The following is a 23,765-nucleotide window of genomic DNA, read 5'->3' on the forward strand; positions in this document are numbered from 1 at the left end:
GTAGAGGAAGGTTGACGCTTCGTGGAAGTAGATGAAGGTTAAAGCCAAGTGGAGGTAGAGGAAGGTTGACGCTTCGTGGAGGTAGAGGAAGGTTGACGCTACGTGGAGGTAGAGGAAGGTTGACGTATCGTGGAGGTAGAGGAAGGTTGACGCTTCGTGGGGGTAGAGGAAGGTTGACGCATGGAGGTAAAGGAAGGTTGACTCCTCCTGGCGGTAGAGGAAGGTTGAAACCATGTGGAGGTAAAGGAAGGTTGACGCCACATGGAAGTAGAAAAAGGTTGACGCCACGTGGAGATTCTGGAAGGTTGACGTTTCTTGGAGGTAGAGGAAAATTAACGCCAGATGGAGGTAGATGGAGGTTGACGCTTCTTAGAGGCAGAGTAAGGTTGACGACACATGGAGGTAAGGGAAGGTTGACGCCATGTAAAGGTAGATTAATGCTGATGCCAAGTGGAGGTAAAGGAAGGTTGACGCCACATGAAGCTAGAATACGTTTGACGCCACGTAGAAGCAGAAGAATGTTGCCGCCACATGAAGACAGGGTAAGGGTGACAATCCATGGAGGTAAAGGAAGTTTGACAACATGTAAAGGTAGAGGAAGGTTGACGCCACGTGGAGACAGAGGAAGTCTGACGATTCGTCGAGGTAGAGGAATGTTGATGCCAGGTGGAGGTGGAAGAATGTTGAGGACATTAGGAGGTAGAGGAAGGTTAACGCCAAGTGGAGGTAGAGGAAGGTTGACGACACGTGGAGGTAGAGGAAGGTTGACGCCTCGTGGAGGTAGAGGAAAGTTAACGCCACGTGGAGGTAGAGAAAGGTTGAAGCTTCGTAGAGGTAGAGGAAGGTTGACTCCATGTAGAGGTAAAGGAATGTTGACGCCAAGTGGAGGCAGAGGAAGATTGACGACAATTGGAGGTAGAAGAAGGTTAACGCCAAGTGGAGGTAGAGGAAGGTTGACGAAACGTGGTAGTAGAGGAAGGTTGACGCCTCGTGGAGGTAGAGGAACGTTAAAACCATGTGGAGGTAGAGGAAGGTTAACGCCACGTGGAGGTAGAAGAAGGATGACGCCACGTGGAAGTAGAGGAAGGTTGAAGCTTCGTGGAGGAAGATGAAGGTTAACGGCAAGAGGAGGTAGGGGAAGGATGACACTTCGTGAGGTAGAGGAAGGTTGAAGCCACATGGAGATAAAGGAAGGTTGACTCCTCGAGGAGAAAGAGGAAGGTTGAAATCATTTGGAGGTAAAGGAAGGTTCACGCCAAGTGGAGGTTAAAGAAGGTTGACGCCACGTGGAGATACAGGAAGGTTGACGCTTCGTGGAGGCAGAGTAAAGTTAACGCCACATGGAGGTAGAGGAAGGTTGACGCCATGTAGAGGTAGAGGAATGTTGACGCCGAGTGGTGGTAGAGGAACGTTGACGCCACGTGGAGGTAGAGGAAGGTTAACGCCACGTGGAAGTAGAAGATTGACGCCACATGAATGTAGAGGAAGTTTGACGCTACGGGGAGGTAAAAGAAGGTTGACGACACGTAGAAGTAGAAGAATGTTGATACCACATGAAGGTAGGGGAAGGTTTACGACACATAGAGGAAAAGGAAGGTTGACGACATGCGAAGGAAGAGGAAGGTTGACGCCACGTGGAGGTAGATGAAGGTTGACGCCACGTGGAGGTAAAGGAAGGTTGACGTCTCGTGGAGGCTGAGGAAGGTTGACGCCATGTGGAGGTAGAGGAAGGTTGACGACACGTGAAGGTAGAGGAAGGTTGACACCACATGAAGGTAGAAGAAGGTTGACCCCATGTGGAGGTAGAAGAAGGTTGACGCCACGTAGAAGTAGAAGAATGTTGACGCCACATGAAGGTAGGGGAAGGTTGACCATACATAGATGTTAAGGAAGGTTGGCGACATGTAAAGGTAGAGGGAGGTTGACGCCACGTGGAGGTAAATGAAGGTTGACGCCTCGTGGAGGTTAAGGTTGACGTCATGTGGATGTAAAGGAAGGTTAACGCCACGAGGAAGTAGAGGAAGGTTGACGCCACGTGGTGGTAGAAGAAGGTAGCCACCACATGAAGCTAGAATAAGTTTGACGTCACGTGGAGTTAGAGGAAAGTTAACGCCACGTGGAGGTAGAGGAAGGTTGAAGCTTCGTAGAGGTAGAGGAAGGTTGACGACACAGTGAGGGAAAGGAAAGTTGACGCCATGTAAAGGTAGAGGAATGTTGACGCCAAGTGGAGGTAGAGGAAGGTTAACACCACGTGGAGGCAGAAGAAGGTTGACCCGACGTGGAGATCTAGGAAGGTTGAAGCCACATGGAGGTAAAGGAAGGTTGACTCCTCGTGGAGGAAGATGAAGGTTGAAACCATGTGGAGGTAAAGGAAGGTTCACGCCACGTGAAGGTTAAAGAAGGTTGACGCCACGTGAAGATACAGAAAGGTTGACTCTTCGTGGAGGTAAAGTTAACGTCACATAAAGGTAGAGGAAGGTTGACGCTTCGTAGAGGTAGATGAAGGTTAACGGCAAGTGGAGGTAAAGGAAGGTTGACGCTTCGTGGAGGTAGAGGAAGGTTGACGCTACGTGGAGGTAGAGGAAGGTTGACCCGACGTGGAGGTATAGGAAGGTTGAAGCCACATGGAGGTAAAGGAAGGTTGACTCCTCGTGGAGGAAGATGAAGGTTGAAACCATGTGGAGGTAAAGGAAGGCTCACGCCACATGAAGGTTAAAGAATGTTGACGCCACGTGGAGATACAGAAAGGTTGACTCTTCGTGGAGGTAGAGTAAAGTTAACGCCACATGGAGATAGAGGAAGGTTGACGCTTCGTAGAGGTTCAGGAATGTTGACGCCACATGGAGGTAAAGGAAGGTTGACGCCATGTAAAGGTAGAGGAAGGTTGACGCTACGTGGAGGTAGAAGAAGGTTAACGCCACTTGGAAGTAGAAGACGATTGACGCTGCATGAATGTAGGGGAAGTTGGACGCCACGCGGAGGTAAAAGAAGGTTTCGACACGTAGAAGTAGAAGAATGTTGATGCCACATGAAGGTAGGGGAAGGTTTACGACACATGGAGGTAAAAGAAGGTTGACGACATGCAAAGATAGAGGATGGTGTACGCCCCGTGGAGGTAGAGGAAGGTTGAAGCTTCGTAGAGGTAGAGGAAGGTTGACGACACACTGAAGGAAAGGAAGGCTGACGCCATGTGAAGGTAGAGGAATGTTGACGCCAAGTGGAGGTAGAGGAAGGTTGACGCCACTTAGAAGTAGAAGAATGTTGACGCCACATGAAGGTAAGGGAAGGTTGACCATGCATGGAGGTAAAGAAAGGTTGACAATACGTAAAGGTAGAGAAAGGTTGACGCCAGGTCGAGGTACAGGAAGGTTGACGCCACGTGCCGGTAAAAAAAAAAAGTTGATGCTAGGTGGAGGAAGGTTGACACCACGGGGAGATAGACGAAGGGTGATGCCACGTGGAGGTAGAGGAAGGTTGACGATACGTGGAGGCAAAGGAAGGTTAACGCCACGTTGAGGTAGAGGTACGTTGACGCCACGTGGAGACAGAGGAAGGTTGACGCCATGTGGAGGTAGAGGAAGCTTGACGCCAAATGAAGGTAGACGGAGGTTGACGCCACGTGGAGGTACAAGATGATTGACTCCACGTAGAGGTAGAAGTATGTTGACACCACATGAAGGTAGGGGAAGGTTGACGATACATGAAGGTAAAGGAAGGTTGACGCCATATTAAGGTAGAGGAAGGTTGACCCCAAGTGGAGGTAGAGGAAGGTTGACGGCAAGTGGAGGTAAAGAAAGTTTGACGCCTCTTGGAGGTAGAGGAAAGATGAAGCCTTGTGGAGGAAGAGGAAGGTTAACGCCAAGTAGATGTAGAAGAATGTTGACGCCAAATGAAGGTAGAGGAAGGTAGACGCCACGTCGAGGTAGAGGAAGGTTCACGCTACGTAGAGGTAGGGGAAGGTTGACGCCACGTGGAGGTACGGAAAGGTTGACGTCATGTAAAAGTAGAGGAAAATTGACACCACGTGTAGGTAGAGGAAGGTTGACGCTTCGTGAAGGTAGATGAAAGCTAACGCCAAGTGGATGTAGAGGAAGCTTGACGCCATATGGAGGAAAAGGAAGGTTAAATCCACGAGGAGTTAAAGGAATGTTGACGCCACGTGGAGATAGAGGAAGGTTGACGCTACGTGGAGGTAGAGGAAGGCTGACGACACGTGAAGGTAGAGGAAGGTTGACACCACGGGGAGGTAGATGAAGGGTGACGCCACGTAGAGGTAGAGGAAGGTTGACGCCATATGGAGGTAGAGGAAGGTAAACGCCAGGTAGAGGTAGAGGAAGGTAGACGCCACTTGGAGGAAGAGGAAGGCTGACGCTTTCTGGAGGTAGAAGGTAGGTGCCACATGAAGCTAGAGGAAAGTTGACGCCACGTGGAGGTAGAGGAAGGTTCATCCCACGTGGATGTAGAGGAAGGTTGACGCCACGTGGAGGTAAAGGATTGTTGACGCCTGGTGAAGGTTGAGGAAGGTTGACGCCATGTGAAGGTAGAGGAAGGTTAACGCCACATGGAGGTAGAAGGTTGACGCCACATGGAGGTAGAGGAAGGTTGACGTTTTGTGTAGGTAGAGGACGGTTAACGCCACGTGGAAGTAGAGGAAGGTTGACGCTTCGTCGAGGTAGAGAAAGGTTGACGCTAGGTGGAGGTAGAGGAAGGTTGATGCTTCGTGAAGGTAGAGGAAGGTTGACGCCTCGTGGAGGTAGAGGAAGGTCAACGCCACGTGGAGGTAGAGGAAGGTTGACGCTACGTGGAGGTAGAGGAAGGTTGACGCCACGTAGAGGTAAAGGAATGTTGACGCCTTGTGGACTTAGAGAAAGGTTGACGCCCTATGGATGTAGAGGAAGGTTGACGCTGCATGGAGGTAGAAGAAGGTTGACGCGACCTAGAGGTAGAAGAATGTTGACGACACGTGGAGGTAAAGGAACGTTGACGCCTCGTGGAGGTAGAGGAAGGTTGACGCCATGTGAAGGTAAAGGAAGGTTCACGCCACGGGGAGGTAGAAGAAGGTTGACGCCACATGTAGGCAGAAGAAGGGTAACGACACATGGAGGTAAAGGAAGGTTGACGCCAAGTAAAGGCAGAAGAGAGTTGACGACACGTGGAGGTAGAGGAAGGTCGACGCCAAATGGAGGTAGAGGAAGGTCAACGTCTCGTGTAGGTAGAGGAAGGTTGACGCCACGTGGAGGTAGAAGGCTGACGCCATATGAAGGTAGAGGAAGGTTGACGCTGCATGGAGGTAGAAGAAGGTTGACGCGACCTAGAGGTAGAAGAATGTTGACGCCACATGAAGGTAGAGGAAGATTGACGAAACGTGGAGGTAAAGGAAGGTTGACGCCTCGTGGACGTTGAGGAAGGTTGACGCCATGTGGAGGTAGAGGATGGTTAATGCCACGTGGAGGTAGAAGAAGGTTGACGCCACGTTGATGTAGATCAAGGTTGACGCCACGTGGAGGTAGAGAAAGGTTGACGCCACATGAAGCTAGAAGTCTGACACCACGTTGAGGTAAAAGAAGATGGACGCCACGTAGAGGTAGAAGAATGTTGACGCCACATGAAGTTAGAGGAAGGTTGACGCCACGTGGAGGAACGGGACAGTTGACATCACGTGGAGGTAGAGGAAGGTTGACGCTATATGGTGGTAGCGGAAGGTTGACGCCACATGGAAGTAAAGGAAGGTCGACGCCTCGTGGGGTTAGAGGAAAGTTGAGGCCATGTGGAGGTAAAGGAAGGTTGACACCACGTGGAGGTAGAAGAGGGTTGACGCCATATGTAGGTAGAGGGAGGTTGACGCTTCGTGGAGGTAGGGGAAGGTTAACGCCACGTGCAAGTAGAGGAAGGTTGACGCTTCGTAAAGGTAGAGGAAGGTTGACGACACATGGAGGTAAAGGAAGGTTGATGCCATGTAAAGGTAGAGGTACGTTGACACCATGTGGAGGTAGAGCTAGGTTGACACCACGTGGAGGTACAGGAAGGTTAATGCCACTTGAAGGTAGAGGAACGTTGACGTCACGTGGAGGTACAGAAAGGTTAACGCCACGTGGATGTAGAGGAACGTTGACGTCACGTGGATAGAAGAAGGTTGACGCCACGTAGAAGAAAAATGTTGATGCCACATGAAGATGGGGGAAGGTTGACGATCCATGGAGGTAAAGGAAGGTTGAAAACATGTAAAGGAAGAGGAAGCTTGACGCCACGTGGGGGTAGAGGAAGGTTGACGCCACGTGGAGGTAAAGGAAGATTGATGTCTCTGGAGGTTGAGGAAGGTGGAGGTAAAGGAAGGTTGACGACACGCGGAAGTAGAAGGTTGACGCCAGGTGGAGGTAAAGGAAAGTTGAAGCCACGTGGAGGTAGAGGAAGGTTGACACCACGGGGGAGGTAGATGAAGGGGGACGCCACGTAGAGGTAGAGGAAAGTTGATGCTAAGTGGAGGTAGAAGAAGGTTGACGCCACTTGGAGGTAGGGGTAAGGTTGACGACACATGGAGGTAAAGGAAAGTTGACGCCATATAGAGGTGAGGAAGGTTGACGCCACTTGGAGGTAGAGGAACGCTGACGCCACATGGAGGTAGAAGAAGGTTGACGCCACGTAGAGGTAGAAGAATGTTGACGCCACATCAAGGTAGGGGAAGGTTGACGACACATGGAGGTAAAGGAAGGTTGACGAAATGTAAAGGTAGAGGAAGGTTAAAGCCACATGGAGGTAGAGGAATGTTGACACCACGTGGAGGTAGACGCCTCGTGGAGGTTAAGGAAGGGTGACGTCATGTGGAGGTAAAGGAAGGTTAACACCACGTGGAGGTAGAGGAAGGTTGACGCCAGGTGGAGGTAGAGGAAGGTTGACGCCATGTGGAGGTAGAAGAAGGTTGACGACACATGAAGCTAGATAAGTTTGACGCCACGTGGAAGTAGAAGAAGGTTGACGCCACGTAGAGGAAGAAGAATGTTGACGCCACATGAAGGTAGAGAAAGGTAGACACCACGTGGAGTTAGAGGAAAGTTAACCTCACTTGGAGGTAGAGGAAGGTTGAAGCTTCGTAGAGGTAGAGGAAGGTTAACGACACATGGAGGAAAGGAAGGTTGACGCCATGTAAAGGTAGAGGAATGTTGACGCCAAGTGGAGGTAGAGGAAGCTTGACGACAAGTGCAGATAGAAGAAGGTTAACGCCACGTGGAGATAGAGGAAGGTTGACGAAACGTGGAGGTAGAGGAAGGTTGATGCTTCGTGAAGGTAGATGAAGGTTGACGCTATGTGGAGATAAAGGAAGGATGACTCCTCGTGAAGGAAGAGGGAGGTTGAAACCTTGTTGAGGTAAATGAAGGTTCACGCCACGTGAAGATTTAAGAACGTTGACGCCACGTGGAGATACAGGAAGGTTGACGCTTCGTGGAGGTAAACGAAGGTTGACGCCATGCAAAGGTAGAGGAATGTTGACACCACGTGAAGGTAGAGGAAGGTTAACGCCACGTGGAAGTAGACGATTGACGCCACATGAATGTAGAGGAAGTTTGACGCCAAGCGGAGGTAAAAGAAGGTTGACGACACGTAGAAGTAGAAAAATGTTGAGGCCACATGAAGGTAGGGAAAGGTTTACGACACATGAAGGTAAAGGAAGGTTGACGACATGCAAAGCAAGAGGAAGATTGACGCCACGAGGAGGCAGAGGAAGGTTCACGCTAAGTGAAAGTAGACGAAGGTTGACGCGCCGTGTAGGTAAAGGAAGGTTGACGCCATGTGGAGGTAGAGGAAGGTTGAAGACATGTGGAGGTAGAGGAATGTTAACGCCACGTGAAGGTAGAAGAAGGTTGACGCCGCGTGGAGGTAGAGGAAGGTTGACGCTTCGTGGAGGCAGATGAAGGTTAACGCCACGTAGAGGTAGAGGAAGGTTGACTCTTCGTCGAGGAAGAGGAGGTTGACGCCAGGTGGAGGTAGAGGCACGAAAATATGACAGATTCACTATATTCTACAGAAATCACGATTTCCTATGGGTATTATAGTCTTGTTGAACATCCATAACAAATATTTTCACTTCTCATACCTTATGTTGCCTTTGGTATTTCTATAAAGATCTGCATTTTGCGATGTATCCACGATTAACCCAGAAAGTGGTGTCTGACACATACATAAAGTAAAACATAAGTTATCCTGTGGCCTTCACAGGTGGAACAAATGGTGTGTTGAGAGCTGGGGAACGGGAGGCTGGTTACTGAGCCCCTCTTGACAGCTCATCTGTACGCCATCAGAGCCTCCAGACTCCCCATCACACCAAGGTAATACTTGCTGAGTTGGTGATGACAATGGGAGCAACGTGGTCTAATAGGTCAGTGAGATATTCCAGTAATCCAGGAGCACGTGCTAACTCATCTTCTCTCTCTCTCTCTCTCTCTCTCTCTCTCTCTCTCTCTCTCTCTCTGTCTCTCTCTCTCTCTCTCTCTCTCTCTCTCTCTCTCTCTCTCTCTCTCTCTCTCTCTCTCTCTATCTATCTATCTATCTATCTATCTATCTATCTCTCTCTCTCTCTCTCTATCTATATATCTATCTATCTATCTATCTATCTATCTCTCTCTCTCTCCGTGCTATGGGTAAGTTTTTTACACGAAACATGTGACAGATTCACTACATTTTAAGCAAATCACGATTTCGTATGGGTATTATAGACTTGTTAATTATCCATGACAAATCTTTTCACTTCTCATACCTTATATTGCCTCTGGTATTTCTATAAAGATATGCATTTTGCGATGTATCAACCATTAACCCAGAAAGTGAGGTCTGACAGAAATATAAAGTAAAACATAAGTTATCCTGTGGACTTCACAGGTGGAACAAATGGTGAGGTGTTGAGAGCTGGGGAACGGGAGGCTGGTTACTGAGCCCCTCTTGACAGCTCATCTGTAGGCCATCACAGCCTCCAGACTCACCAACAAACCAAGGTAATACTAGCTGAGTTGGTGATGACAATGGGACCAACAATGTCACAACAATGACTGATCACCACAATAATGGTGCCAGATGGAAACAACCACATGACACAACATTCTCATATGTAATCCCAACAGGATATATCTTAATGGAGTTGATTTTCTTCTGCAATATCTCCTACTAACTGAGAACTTTATGGGCACTGTTAACATTTTTGAAGTGCATCACCTGACCCACAATTTCCTGAAATGTATAGCCTTGACTAATGCCTTATTGGAATATCTTCCACGAAATATAATGTTCCAAATTATGCTGCACAAAAGATATCCTATTTTCGTAACATGGCTTTTCAAGTGCAGAAGAAAATCATCCAATATCTAAGCCTAATAACGATGTGGATCTATAATACATTACCCTGCAAGCAGTCAATAAAGATGGCTTTTTAAGTCACGAGTTAGCGCGAGTTAGACTACTGTTTTCCCACAACTTCTACAGGGAGAACAGGTCACTCTAAGGTTGCCTATTGAAGCCTCTTTCTTCCCTGGAACACCTAAGCTGTGGAATTCTCTTCCTTTTCTGTTTCCTTCTTCATATAACCTTTATTCCTGTAAGAGTCAGTTAGACAAACACTTACGGAAATCAATTTCTACTTTACCTATATTTATTTGACCTACGATGGCCTTTATTGGGCTTTAGTTTTATTTTCAACGGCTAATTTATTCACGGACAAAAGTGAACATCAAGGTCGGGTCTTAATTAAAATATGGTATTGTGAAAGGAAAAATACCAGACTGGAAAGTATTTATAAACTTTTGGAGGAAGTGAAAAACCTGCCAGGTCATAGTTACTGGGAAAGACAAGAGGGTAGAGAGTTCCAAAAGCTTCGAGATGTAGGGAAAGAAACAAGTTATCCAAACGGCCTACCCTTAACTTGCCAATGGCGAGACAGTAATCATGTGACACAACAGCTTGCCGGGTATTGCGTGGTCAATAGCAAGTGGTGGGGGGCATACAAGCAGCCAGCTCTTGGGAGCAAAAGCCAAGGTAATACCTCTCGAAGAGAGAAACTGAAATAACATTACGGCGCAGGGCAAGTGCCATGTATTGACTGTAAAAAAAGAAAAAAATGTGAATCCTTCTTAAGACAACTGTTAGATATTAACTGTGTTCTTTAACATCGTCTTATTTTAATAACACATTTTCCTAACTCATGAGCCATTTAATCATTATGAAAAAAACATTATGAAGCCTAAATTTCGTATTAGGAAATTTTAGAGGCCAACGATTTGAGCAAAATAAACCTAACCTAACCTAACCTAATCTTCACCAAATGAAATGAATATAATCTTCATCAAAGCTAACACTGTATATTGGTATTATATCCATACACAGCAAAGCACAACATAATTTTAATGTTTGCAAGTCTCGAGTGAGAAGTGATATCTTTATTGTGAAACTCTAATATTTTGGGAGAAATATGAAGTACTTGGCATCATACTACAAGGAACTGTCTTATAGGTGAATGATAAAAATACACCCCGAGACATATACGTGACACCCAATTGTCAGTCTCATGTAACGTTTCTGTTTATCGTCTTTAAGACATTCATGTGACTGAACTAATTTTTGGACTAGGTTGACCTTGACCTATCAATATACGAGTGGAGGTTAAGCCTATATCTTATTATGGTAATAATTTTTAAATAACATTTTTTTTTCATAGCCCAGCCTGAAGTGGACAACCAGAGATGGAGAAGTAATTCATTTTGAGCTGCAGCATTTCATTGTTTCCTGCAATCTAGTCTTGTCTCTATATTACATGAGGGATTGTGTAATGAATACAATTAGAGGGTGTCCAGTCTTATATGAAGATACTGTGATTAGGATGGATTTTCTTTTGTATTTTTTTAATCTACCACTAACATTTTTTTCTCAATCACCAACAAGCACAAATATAATTTCTGTCCTGTATAAATTGTTCTTCGTTTAATATCATTAAAAGAAGAATTGGTTTATTATTTAGAATCATCTGACGCGTTGAGAGAGAAGATTATTTGCGAGTTTTGATGAAGGATAACACGGAAGCAGTTGTGACCAGCTTGTATTATATTTATGAAGACCTTGCATGTCCCTCCCGACTGGGTATCGAGTGAGGTGATGTATACTTATATCAGCTGATGTAATCAAACTTATGTGAAGAGGGAGGAGAGGCGAGGCAATGGAATACCAGAGCAAGAGGAAAATAATGGTGGTTCGCATGATAAAAGAAATATAGTCTACCCTATTATTTCTCTAATAAACCCGTTTTCTCCGTCACGTAAATAAGAGAAAATTAACTTAACATATAATCTTTTATTATACAAATTGGTCATTGAATTATGGTTTTATAGTTGGAAAATGATAAAGAGGAATAGAGAACCTGATGCACTTATTTGGATACAAATGTCTGGCATATAAGATAAGATGATACCAATTTCGAGGTATGAGAGAACAAAAGATGTAGAAATACTGTAGAATATTGATGGTGTGATACAGAAATACGAACATCCTGATCATATATATATATATATATATATATATATATATATATATATATATATATATATATATATATATATATATGTGGAGGGTATTGATTGAGAGGGTGAAGGCATGTACAGAGCATCAGATTGGGGAAGAGCAGTATGGTTTCAGAAGTGGTACAGGATTTGTGGATCAGGTGTTTGCTTTGAAGAATGTATGTGAGAAATACTTAGAAAAGCAAATGGATTTGTATGTAGCATTTATGGATCTGGAGAAGGCATATGATGGAGTTGATAGAGATGCTCTGTGGAAGGTACTAAGAATATATGGTGTGGGAGGCAAGTTGTTAGAAGCAGTGAAAAGTTTTTATCGAGGATGTAAGGCATGTGTACGTGTAGGAAGAGAGGAAAGTGATTGGTTCTCGGTGAATGTACGTTTGCGGCAGGGATGTGTGATGTCTACATGGTTGTTTAATTTGTTTATGGATGGGGTTGTTAGGGAGGTGAATGCAAGAGTTTTGGAAAGAGGGGCAAGTATGCAGTCTGCTGGGGATGAGAGAGCTTGGGAAGTGAGTCAGTTGTTGTTCGCTGATACAGCGCTGGTGGCTGATTCATGTAAGAAACTGCAGAAGCTGGTGACTGAGTTTGGTAAAGTGTGTGAAAGAAGAAAGTTAAGAGTAAATGTGAATAAGAGCAAGGTTATTAGGTACAGTAGGGTTGAGGGTCAAGTCAATTGGGAGGTAAGTTTGAATGGAGAAAAACTGGAGGAAGTAAAGTGTTTTAGATATCTGGGAGTGGATCTGGCAGCGGATGGAACCATGCAAGCGGAAGTGAATCATAGGGTGGGGAAGGGGGCGAAAATCCTGGGAGCCTTGAAGAATGTTTGGAAGTCGAGAACATTATCTCGGAAAGCAAAAATGGGTATGTTTGAAGGAATAGTGGTTCCAACAATGTTGTATGGTTGCGAGGCGTGGGCTATGGATAGAGTTGTGCGCAGGAGGATGGATGTGTTGGAAATGAGATGTTTGAGGACAATATGTGGTGGGAGGTGGTTTGATCGAGTAAGTAATGTAAGGGTAAGAGAGATGTGTGGAAATAAAAGGAGCGTGGTTGAGAGAGCAGAAGAGGGTGTTTTGAAATGGTTTGGGCACATGGAGAAAATGAGTGAGGAAAGATTGACCAAGAGGATATATGTGTCGGAGGTAGAGGGAACGAGGAGAAGTGGGAGACCAAATTGGAGGTGGAAAGATGGAGTGAAAAAGATTTTGAGTGATCGGGGCCTGAACATGCAGGAGGGTGAAAGGCGGGTAAGGAATAGAGTGGATTGGATCGATGTGGTATAACGGGGTCGACGTGCTGTCAATGGATTGAATCAGGGCATGTGAAGCGTCTGGGGTAAACCATGGAAAGTTCTGTGGGGCCTGGATGTGGAAAGGGAGCTGTGGTTTCGGTGCATTATTACATGACAGCTAGAGACTGAGTGTGAACGAATGGGGCCTTTGTTGTCTTTTCCTAGCGCTACCTTGCACACATGAGGGGGGAGGGGGATGTTATTCCATGTGTGGCGAGGTGGCGATGGGAATAAATAAAGGTAGACAGTATGAATTATGTACATGTGTATATATGTATGTATATATATATATATATATATATATATATATATATATATATATATATATATATATATATATATATATATCTTTCTTTCAAACTATTCGCCATTTCCCGCATTAGCGAGGTAGCGTTAAGAACAGAGGACTGGGCCTTTGAGGGAATACCCTCACCTGGCCCAATTCTCTGTTCCTTCTTTTGGAAAATTAAAAAAAAACGAGAGGGGAGGATTTCCAGCCCCCCGCTCCCTCCCCTTTTAGTCGCCTTCTACGACACGCAGGGAACACGTGGGAAGCATTCTTTCTCCCCTATCCCCAGGGATAATATATATATATATATATATATATATATATATATATATATATATATATATATATATATATATATATATGTGTGTGTGTGTACACTGAGATGTGTAGGTATGTATATTTGCATGTGTGGACGTGTATGTATATACATGTGTATGGGGGTGGGTTGGCCCATTTCTTTCGTCTGTTTCCTTGCGCTACCTCGCAAACGCGGGAGACAGCGACAAAGCAAAATATATATATATATATATATATATATATATATATATATATATATATATATATATATATATCAACAAAACCCTCCGACCCACTGTACAAGACAAACACGAAATTCAGAAGTTTGGCTGCATCAAATTTCATAATTTCGAATAATTTGAGCCGATAGAGAGAGAGAGAGAGAGAGAGAGAGAGAGAGAGAGAGAGAGAGAGAGAGAGAGAGAGAGAGAGAGAGAGAGGGCGGGGGGGACAAAGAGACGGAGAGAGAGAGGAAAAAAGGAAGGTCATAAATTCACAGCACACAGGAAAGCTGCCCAGTCGTGGTTTTCTCATATGTTTTCACTAACATCGAGAGTTAAGCAGTAAAAATGCGATTTCAAAATGCTTGGGACAATTCAATTTGTTCTTGTATGAAAACACAACTCAACCAAGTCAGTCTTCTATAAGACTAAAACTATTAATGATATTAAGATAACATACCAATTTATGATGGACGACTTAAAATGGGCCTTGATGGCTAGGCTAAGATCATTTATCGTTGTCCATAATGGTTAGGATAAATCGTTTATCGCTGACCATGACAGCTAGGATACGATGATTTATCGTTGTCCATGATAGTTAGGTTAAGATCATTCATCATTTACTATGATGGCTAGGCTAAGATCATTTATCGTTTTCCATGATGGCTAGGCTAAGATCACTTATCGTTGTCCATAATGGTTAGGCTAAACAATTCATCGCTGTCCATGATAGCTATTCTAAGATCATTTATCGTTGTCCATGATACAGTCTGGGCCCAGCTCGAGCTGTAGGGATAGAAGACCTCCAAGATAACACTAGCCAGACTCTAAGAACATTTAAGATCACAAGAACATTATCCAGTTGTCTTTATCAGGAAATACGTTTGTATGCAACTCTTAGCTGATGAGAGATGTTTGATCTCTTATCACCTAGAACTTACCACGAGGAGGTGGTTGCATGTCGAGTTCCATAATTTTTTTCCGTTTTAAATCAATATTTTAATTACCTCTTAAATCAAGGTCTTTCCCTTTTGCAGATGTATAAAGACATTAATTATCTCCCAAACAAAGTTCTTTCCCATTACATTAAAAGTTAAATTTCCTCTTAAACAAAGTTATTATTGTGGAGTAGACAGTTGAGGAAGGGCACCTCATTTCCTGCCCTTCCTCTTCTTCCTTTGGTTCCGTTGGCCCCCTCCTCTGGTAGGCCTCCGGACTGACCCCAACACCTTCTTCAGCTCACCAATAATAACTGGCAGACCTGGTCTCTCTGAGGGGTCGCTCTCGATCGCTCTTTGGTGAAGATCCTGGAGGCCTTCCCGCACACCCTGCTCCCTGACGAGGATGGACACGTGCCTCATTACATGCCCAAAAGAGAAGACGTCACTGGCTGGCGAGACAGGCTTGCGCTCCCTCAGCTCAGGGGCCATCCAGAAGTTAGCAACATTGTACTCAATGCAGCTTCCCTTCTTCACGCTCAAGCCGAAGTCGATGATGTGAAACTCTGGCTTCTCACCCATCGACACGGTCACATTGTCCACCTTGACGTCATTATGGATAATGTTTTTCTTATGGACCTCCATCAGCCGACGAGCGATCATGATGAGGGAGTCGACCAGTTCCTCGTCCGACCGACATGTTCTCATGTACTTATCAAACGGCTGGCCAGTGTGGGTTAAGATGATCCGTGGGGGGTTGCGGCACACTCCTCGAAGGAGAGGGGCTCCTCCAGCCCCAGCCAGTCTCCTGTGAATGTCGGCTTCATCCATAAGACATTTCGAACTCACTTCGTCGTGAGGGGTTTTGATCACGCAACACGATCCACGGAACATTACCATTTCAACCTTGGCGTTGCCTCCCCGACCCGCCTCTCCCATGACCATCAGGTCATTTACATCCTTCTGGCTCAACTTTACAATTGGAACGCTCATTTTAGTTCCGGCCTCAGGTGCACTTACCAAATCTATCCAGATTGAATCCCATACAAATCCGGATATGTAGACGGATTTATATAGTTTTGCTGCCATCATTATTTGATGAAATCTAAAGGTGTCGAAGAAATAGTCAAGATGGCCAATGGTCTTGAGAGTGTAGTGAAGATGGCTAGAGATGCTGAGGGATCTAAATAGTTTCGAAATACCAATAGTTTTTGAATAAAATAAAAATCATTATAAACACTAATAAGACAAAAAACATTTTAACAAAAATTTAGCCATTTTCAAGCATCGAAATAAGAGGATATGAGATAAAGGGCTTTTGGGAAATCATTGTTGAATAATACACAGTTACTTTCTGAGAACATACACAAACACACATCTAGAGAACATAGCATGAAATTAGGACAATATTGTTCAAATATATTCAGAGAAGTAATTTTAAAGTTTACATAAGAGTGGTTGATGAATGGAATAAGAAGAATGAGGTCATGGTTAAGGCAGACACCATACATAAATCTTACAAGTTGTATAATAGTACAGAATGTTCTAGAGATTTGGTCTCGCCAGTGTAGAACTCTCTCCTCACACAGTAAAAATAGGTAATTACACACTCACAGATTCAGAGGTTATCATGTTGAAGGAGAGGTGAAAACTGAGGATTCAAATCAAAGAACAATAAGAAGCGTCATGATGAGATGGGAGAGGGAATTGGTCAATTGACAAATATAGTTTAATCTAAAGCATGAACGGTAAATCACTTCGACTGAAGAAAGTCAAGCGCAAAACATAGAAAATAAAAGACCAAAGAGAAGAATTTTGGATATCTGGGACAACATTTTATTTGAGGAAACATAATTTCACCAAATGAGCTTTAGTTAACTCTTCTGGTGGTGTAAAAAAAAAAAATATATACAAAATCTTGAAAGCCTTTTTCTACGTATTCAATATAATATTGACGTTCTCAATGTTTATGTGGCTCTTTGCTTGTATGAAAAATTGCAAGAGAAAATTGTAATATGTAGATTGTGATATGTGGAGGTTCTATATATACTACCAAGGTATATTGGAGAGGACATATAAGTATACTACGTGAAAACCAATGTGTAAGGGAGATAAATTAAGTATGCGCTTGTTAGTGGTCTATTCATATCAAAGAAAATTATCTTAATCACAATATCTTATTATAATTGTATCATCACACAATCCCTATGTAATATAAGAACATAATTGGACAATAAGGAATCATAAAGAACTGCAAATCCAACAGGAATTACTGTACTTCTCCATCTGTAGCTGTCCATTTGCAACTAGGCTACGGAGAATATCAACAATGTGTATATGGAAAAGTTAATAAGATAGGCAGATATAGGTCTAACCTCTGCTCCTATACTGACACGTCCAGGCTCAACCTAGTTCTCATAATCATAATCTAGTCACATGAATGCCTTTAAGATGATAAACAGAAACAATATTCTGTTCGTAGGTTCAGTAACTCGTCTGATAGTAAATGTAAATTACGTTTGATTTCTTATAAAGGATTTGAAGATTTTGATCCCATGAATATATGATATTGATGCAAATATTAGATATTTGCAGACATGATGTGCAAAATGTAAAGTGTTTATCAATGAAGCTAAATACAGATAGGCTACCATTATGAGTCCATTCAAATTAAACTGTCAAGGACAACTCTCTCATTTACTGTACGCGTCTGAAAGGATGTTAGCCTAGTTTGTACTTGATAACTAAGCTGTTAAAGAGAACATTAAGTTGGTTATTACAAATCTCAATATTCTTAAGGCTCGAACCTGGAGTTTCGTCGGAGTCTCAATGTCCTTTACGTTCTGAATGAAACAGAAATATATATCTTTATGTTCTACCAAGATCCCGAAAACCTGATCTAAAAATTCATGTAAATGATCACTGTTCTCGTAAATAATCACTTACAATAAATAGATATTTCGAAATGAAATCGCGGCGTGAAAAAAATTATCTTAATGTTTACATATGAAAAAAATATAGTTTCTACGTTGTCTATGGAAAAAACAAATATCTTCAATTCAAGTCTACAAATTTCATTAGAATTAAGGAATAAATTAAGACATGAGGGTGAATTATGGACAAAATAACCACTTAACTTGGGTCCTGAGTGTCGAAGTCTGGTTCAGTGTTTCACCTGTCGCGCCAAACATGGCGAGAACACTTCCAACCTTCAAAACATCAACAAATGAATATTTTCCACTAACAGAGTAACTATATACGGTCGATATAGTACTACTGTGTTATTAAACATTGTTCTTATATCCACTCGTATGTAAAGAGTTTCCACGAGGTTGCACAGACTCAAAAGTAGGTCACAAACGCTATAAAAACAGAAATGCAAACACAGACACACTGACTAATTCCAAAACTCGCCAGACGTCTGGGTCGACTGACACCAACTCAGATGTGCCAGACGTATGATGAAGCGTCCCCCCCCACAACGCGGTCCACCTTTATTAACGCAATAAAACTTGTGTACAATACTTCATACGCACGTAACTGTACGGGAATAAAAACAGCAGTTAAGAAGGAAGTAATGTATCTTGTAATATATGTTTGTAGGAAAGTACAAGATTAGTAAACCACAAGAAGCCATCATTTCTTTAATTATGGCTAGGCTATGAATAACTATTACTGTCTTGACCAAAGAGCATAGAGCAAAGAAAGGAAAGCTTGGCGTTCTCCGAGAGTAGCTAGTGTGTGCTTTGATGAGTGTCAAAGTATCCTTTATCAACGGGATTTTTAATTCTGGCACAGAACACCATTTATTCTAGCTCGTGACATTACCTTGCCTAGAGCTTTCAATATAGTCAACACATTTTCTGATATTTTAATGCTTACTTAACGGTATCAAATTGTTGAAGTTACTTGTTATGGTATATATTTCATATGGGATAAAGTGTATTTGCAGACCTTTCTGCCCTTAGAAATTTCCATGGTAATTCACTTAATACTACCAAACCATGTCTCACTGACCCTTTACTCTATGAAAAATTAGATTCCATTGTGTATCACAGCATATGTTATGCAGGAACTTAATACACATAACTGTGACTTGTTTACATAATATTATATACTCATGGGGCCCAGATTTCATATGTGACCTCTTTGTGTTCATAATCATTAAATGTACATAAAATGAAAAGTTTCATGTTTGTGTCGCTATTTGCAATAAAATTTGTGTTTACGTGCACTACAAGACTCTGAAAAAAAAAATATGTAACAAGGGAATATAAACAATGTAAAATATAATTAGTAATATAAATTTATTTTCATTAAGAAATGTTTACACAAAATACGTATACATGAAGATTTATTCATATATATATATATATATATATATATATATATATATATATATATATATATATATATATATAATTAGTAATATGAATTTATTTTCAAAAAAAAAAAATTTACACAAAATATGTATACATGAAGATTTATTCGTATATATATATATATATATATATATATATATATATATATATATATATATATATATATATATATATATTGGAAAGGATCACAATTTTGCGCGTGATCAAGATATTCCTATGAGTCCACGGGGAAAATGAAACACGAAAAGTTCCCAAGTGCACTTTCGTGTAATAATCACATCATCAGGGGAGACACAAGAGAGGAATATAACAGTCAGTTGATATACATCGAAGAGACGAAGCTAGGACGCCATTTGGTAAACATGTGATTGTCCAAAACATACAACGAGCGTTCATAAACTTATCATTTTACAAATCTTATCAACAATAAAGTTATCTAATTTGTACAGACCATCACTAATATTAAGATCATAATTCTTTGTGTATTTAATAATAGAAGATTCAATGATATTTCTCTTGGTAATAGAGTTAGAGTTAACAACTGAGATGGCGTTACTCCAGTCAATACAATGATCATAGTTTTTAAACAGAAAGATCCTTACCAGTCTGACCAACATGAAATTTATCACAGTTTCCACAAGGAACTTTATAGATGCAACAAGGAGAATTTTCTGGTGAATTCCTGATTAAGATATTCTTTATAGTATTATTGTTGCTAAAGGCAACATTTACATTAAAGGATTTAAGCAACATGGGAAGCAAAGTGAAATTATTATTAAAAGGGAGAACTAAAAGATTCTTGGTGTTAATGGGAGGTTTGGCTCAACTCTATAAAATGATTTCTTTGCTAACTTAAGGGATTCATCAATGAAAGATCTAGGGTACTTTAACTCAGATCCAATAGAATATATCTTCTCAAGCTCATCATCAATAAACTCTGGACTGCAAATACGTAATGCCCTTAGGAACATAGATTGAAATGATGATAATTTAACTCTGTCATGTTGAGATGAGTAATAATGGATATATGAGCATACATTGGTGGGTTTTCTGTTTATGCTAAACTTAAACTTGTTTCCTTGTTTATGGATCATGCAATCTAAAAATGGTAACATACCATTATTTTCATTTTCTACAGTAAATTTTATGGAAGGTACTAAATTGTTAAGTAAGGGGAGAAATATTTGTAAATTTTCATCTGTTGGCTAAACACAAAGAACATCATCTACATACCTAAACCAAATTGCATTAGAAGGTAAGATATTCTTTAGTAATTTTTGTTTCAAAAAATTCCATATAAAGATTACTAAGTACAGGTGAAAGAGGGTTACCCATTGCCATACCAAATTTTTGAGCATAATAATCTCCATTAAATTGAAATACACAGTCTTTTATACACAATTTTATCAGTTCAATAAAATTAGACTTTGAAACAGGTAATTGAATATCATCCAAGACATCTATTATTAAATTATTCTATTATTAAATACACAAAGAATTATAATCTTAATATTAGTGATGGTCTGTACAAATTAGATGACTTTATTGTTGATAAGATTTGTAAAATGATAAGTTTATGAACGCTCGTTGTATGTTTTGGACAATCACATGTTTACCAAATGGCGTCCTAGCTTCGTCTCTTCGATGTATATCAACTGACTGTTATATTCCTCTCTTGTGTCTCCCCTGATGATGTGATTATTACACGAAAGTGCACTTGGGAACTTTTCGTGTTTCATTTTCCCCGTGGACTCATAGGAATATATATATATATATATATATATATATATATATATATATATATATATATATATATATATATATATATATATATATATATATATATATTCTTCTTTCATACTATTCGCCAATTCCCGCATTAGCGAGGTAGCGTTAAGAACAGTGGACTGGGCCTTTGACGGAATATCCTCACCTGGCCCCCTTCTCTGTTCCTTCTTTTGGAAAATTAAAAAAAAAAAAAAACAAATGAGAGGGGAGGATTTCCAGCCTCCCTCTCCCTTCCCTTTTAGTCGCCTTGTACGACACGCAGGGAATACGTGGAAAGTACTCCCCCTCCCCCATCCCCAGGGATATATATATATATATATATATATATATATATATATACATATATGGATGGGGTTGTTAGGGAGGTAAATGCAAGAGTTTTGGAAAGAGGGGCAAGTGTGAAGTCTGTTGGGGATGAGAGAGCTTGGGAAGTGAGTCAGTTGTTGTTCGCTGATGATACAGCGCTGGTGGCTGATTCATGTGAGAAACTGCAGAAGCTGGTGACTGAGTTTGGTAAAGTGTGTGGAAGAAGAAAGTTAAGAGTAAATGTGAATAAGAGCAAGGTTATTAGGTACAGTAGGGTTGAGGGTCAAGTCAATTGGGAGGTGAGTTTGAATGGAGAAAAACTGGAGGAAGTGAAGTGTTTTAGATATCTGGGAGTGGATCTGGCAGCGGATGGAACCATGGAAGCGGAAGTGGATCATAGGGTGGGGGAGGGGGCGAAAATTCTGGGGGCCTTGAAGAATGTGTGGAAGTCGAGAACATTATCTCGGAAAGCAAAAATGGGTATGTTTGAAGGAATAGTGGTTCCAACAATGTTGTATGGTTGCGAGGCGTGGGCTATGGATAGAGTTGTGCGCAGGAGGATGGATGTGCTGGAAATGAGATGTTTGAGGACAATGTGTGGTGTGAGGTGGTTTGATCGAGTGAGTAACGTAAGGGTAAGAGAGATGTGTGGAAATAAAAAGAGCGTGGTTGAGAGAGCAGAAGAGGGTGTTTTGAAGTGGTTTGGGCACATGGAGAGAATGAGTGAGGAAAGATTGACCAAGAGGATATATGTGTCGGAGGTGGAGGGAACGAGGAGAAGAGGGAGACCAAATTGGAGGTGGAAAGATGGAGTGAAAAAGATTTTGTGTGATCGGGGCCTGAACATGCAGGAGGGTGAAAGGAGGGCAAGGAATAGAGTGAATTGGAGCGATGTGGTATACCGGGGTTGACGTGCTGTCAATGGATTGAATCAAGGCATGTGAAACGTCTGGGGTAAACCATGGAAAGCTGTGTAGGTATGTATATTTGCGTGTGTGGACGTATGTATACACATGTGTATGGGGGGGGTTGGGCCATTTCTTTCGTCTGTTTCCTTGCGCTACCTCGCAAACGCGGGAGACAGCGACAAAGTATAATAAATAATAAATGTACGTGTATTTATACGTTGAAATGTATAGGTACGTATACGTACGGGACCGGATATCTAGAAACCTTCCCATCCTTGTATTTTAACTTTCTAAAAGGAGAAACAGGAGAAGGGGTCAAGCGGGGGAGTGCTCATCCTCCTCGAAGGCTCAGATTGGGGTGTCTAAATGTGTGTGGATGTAACCAAGATGAGAAAAAAGGAGAGATAGGTAGTATGTTTGAGGAAAGGAACCTGGATGTTTTGGTCGAGTCCATTCACCTTCACTTTATTTTGTCAGGGAGAGAACGGCTCTTAGGTGTCAGATGGGCTAAATGTATTACTCTCCTCGTCCTAATGTATAGTCCATGTATCGCCATATATCAAGGGAAGCTCTGATACCGTTCTTGTCTCGACACATAGACCATTTGTCCCTTCTCCCTCATTCGGAGTCCATTTGTCTCTCTCCTTCTAGACGGGGTCCATTGTCTTGTCCCCTTGAGCAAGAGTCCATTCGTCAAGTTCTCTTCACTTGGATTCCATTCGTCTTATTCCATGACACAAAGTCTATTCGTCTCGTTCTCTTGCCACAGAGAACATTCGTCTCGTTCTCTTACCACAGAGAACATTCGTCTCGTTCTCTTGCCACAGAGAACATTCGTCTCGTTCTCTTGCCACAGAGAACATTTGTCTCGTTCTCTTAACACGGAGTCCATTTGTCTCCTCTTGACACTTGTCTTGACAATTCTCTTGTCTGGAGAAGGTGGTCATTATCCTCCTTATCTGGAGACCGACTCAGCTGACCTCCTGCTCTGGAGTTGAGGTACCTTGACCTCCTCGTCTGAAGATGGAGCTCATTGTCTTCCTTGTCTGGATCTGCAATCCACTGGCCTCGGTGTGTAGGCACTTACAAATTACCGTCAGCGTAAGTTATTTTACGAAATACCACATTAAAAGTTGAATGAGAAACTGGTACACTGGTCACGTTTAACACCATTCTGTTGATCCAGTGTTCGCTTATCACTAGACATTAGGGACCTGCAATAAGAATATATTGGTTTACAGAAAACCCTTGCTATAACCCCATTTTCTGTGATGGTGTATTGCCATAGCCGCCCTTAGAGATGGTGAACTAATCATTTACCAAGAATATAGAAGTAATTGTACTGTCAAGGACGGAATGTTATTATGATCAAATTTTCTGGGTTTTTGTTTTTCTAGAAAAATATACTAGTACAACAGTATTTAGAAGTTGACTGAAGTTGGAAGGGTAAGAAATATTTTGAAATGTGGACGATGTCTGACTGACTCAACATCAACGTAAAGTCATTTTCCCATATACCACTCATAACACACACCAATGTGGCAGAAATACAGGGAACATTAGTAATAAAGAGTCCAAAACGAACGTTACAAAAACAGGTATGTGACTCATTTCACTGAAGTGAGACAACTGTTTGGAAAACAGCGAAGCCCCGCTTCTGCTTCGAGATGGCTGACGAACGGATTCATTTCGGAGTTCAGAGCTGATGATGATTAAACCTGTGGTTTCTGCGTTCATTTCCTGGGTTATAGTGGCCAGAAACAATGCCGCAACAAGAGTTCCGGGAAGTG

Source organism: Panulirus ornatus, chromosome 41 (assembly GCF_036320965.1).
Source record: "Panulirus ornatus isolate Po-2019 chromosome 41, ASM3632096v1, whole genome shotgun sequence".
NCBI lineage: Eukaryota > Metazoa > Arthropoda > Malacostraca > Decapoda > Palinuridae > Panulirus > Panulirus ornatus.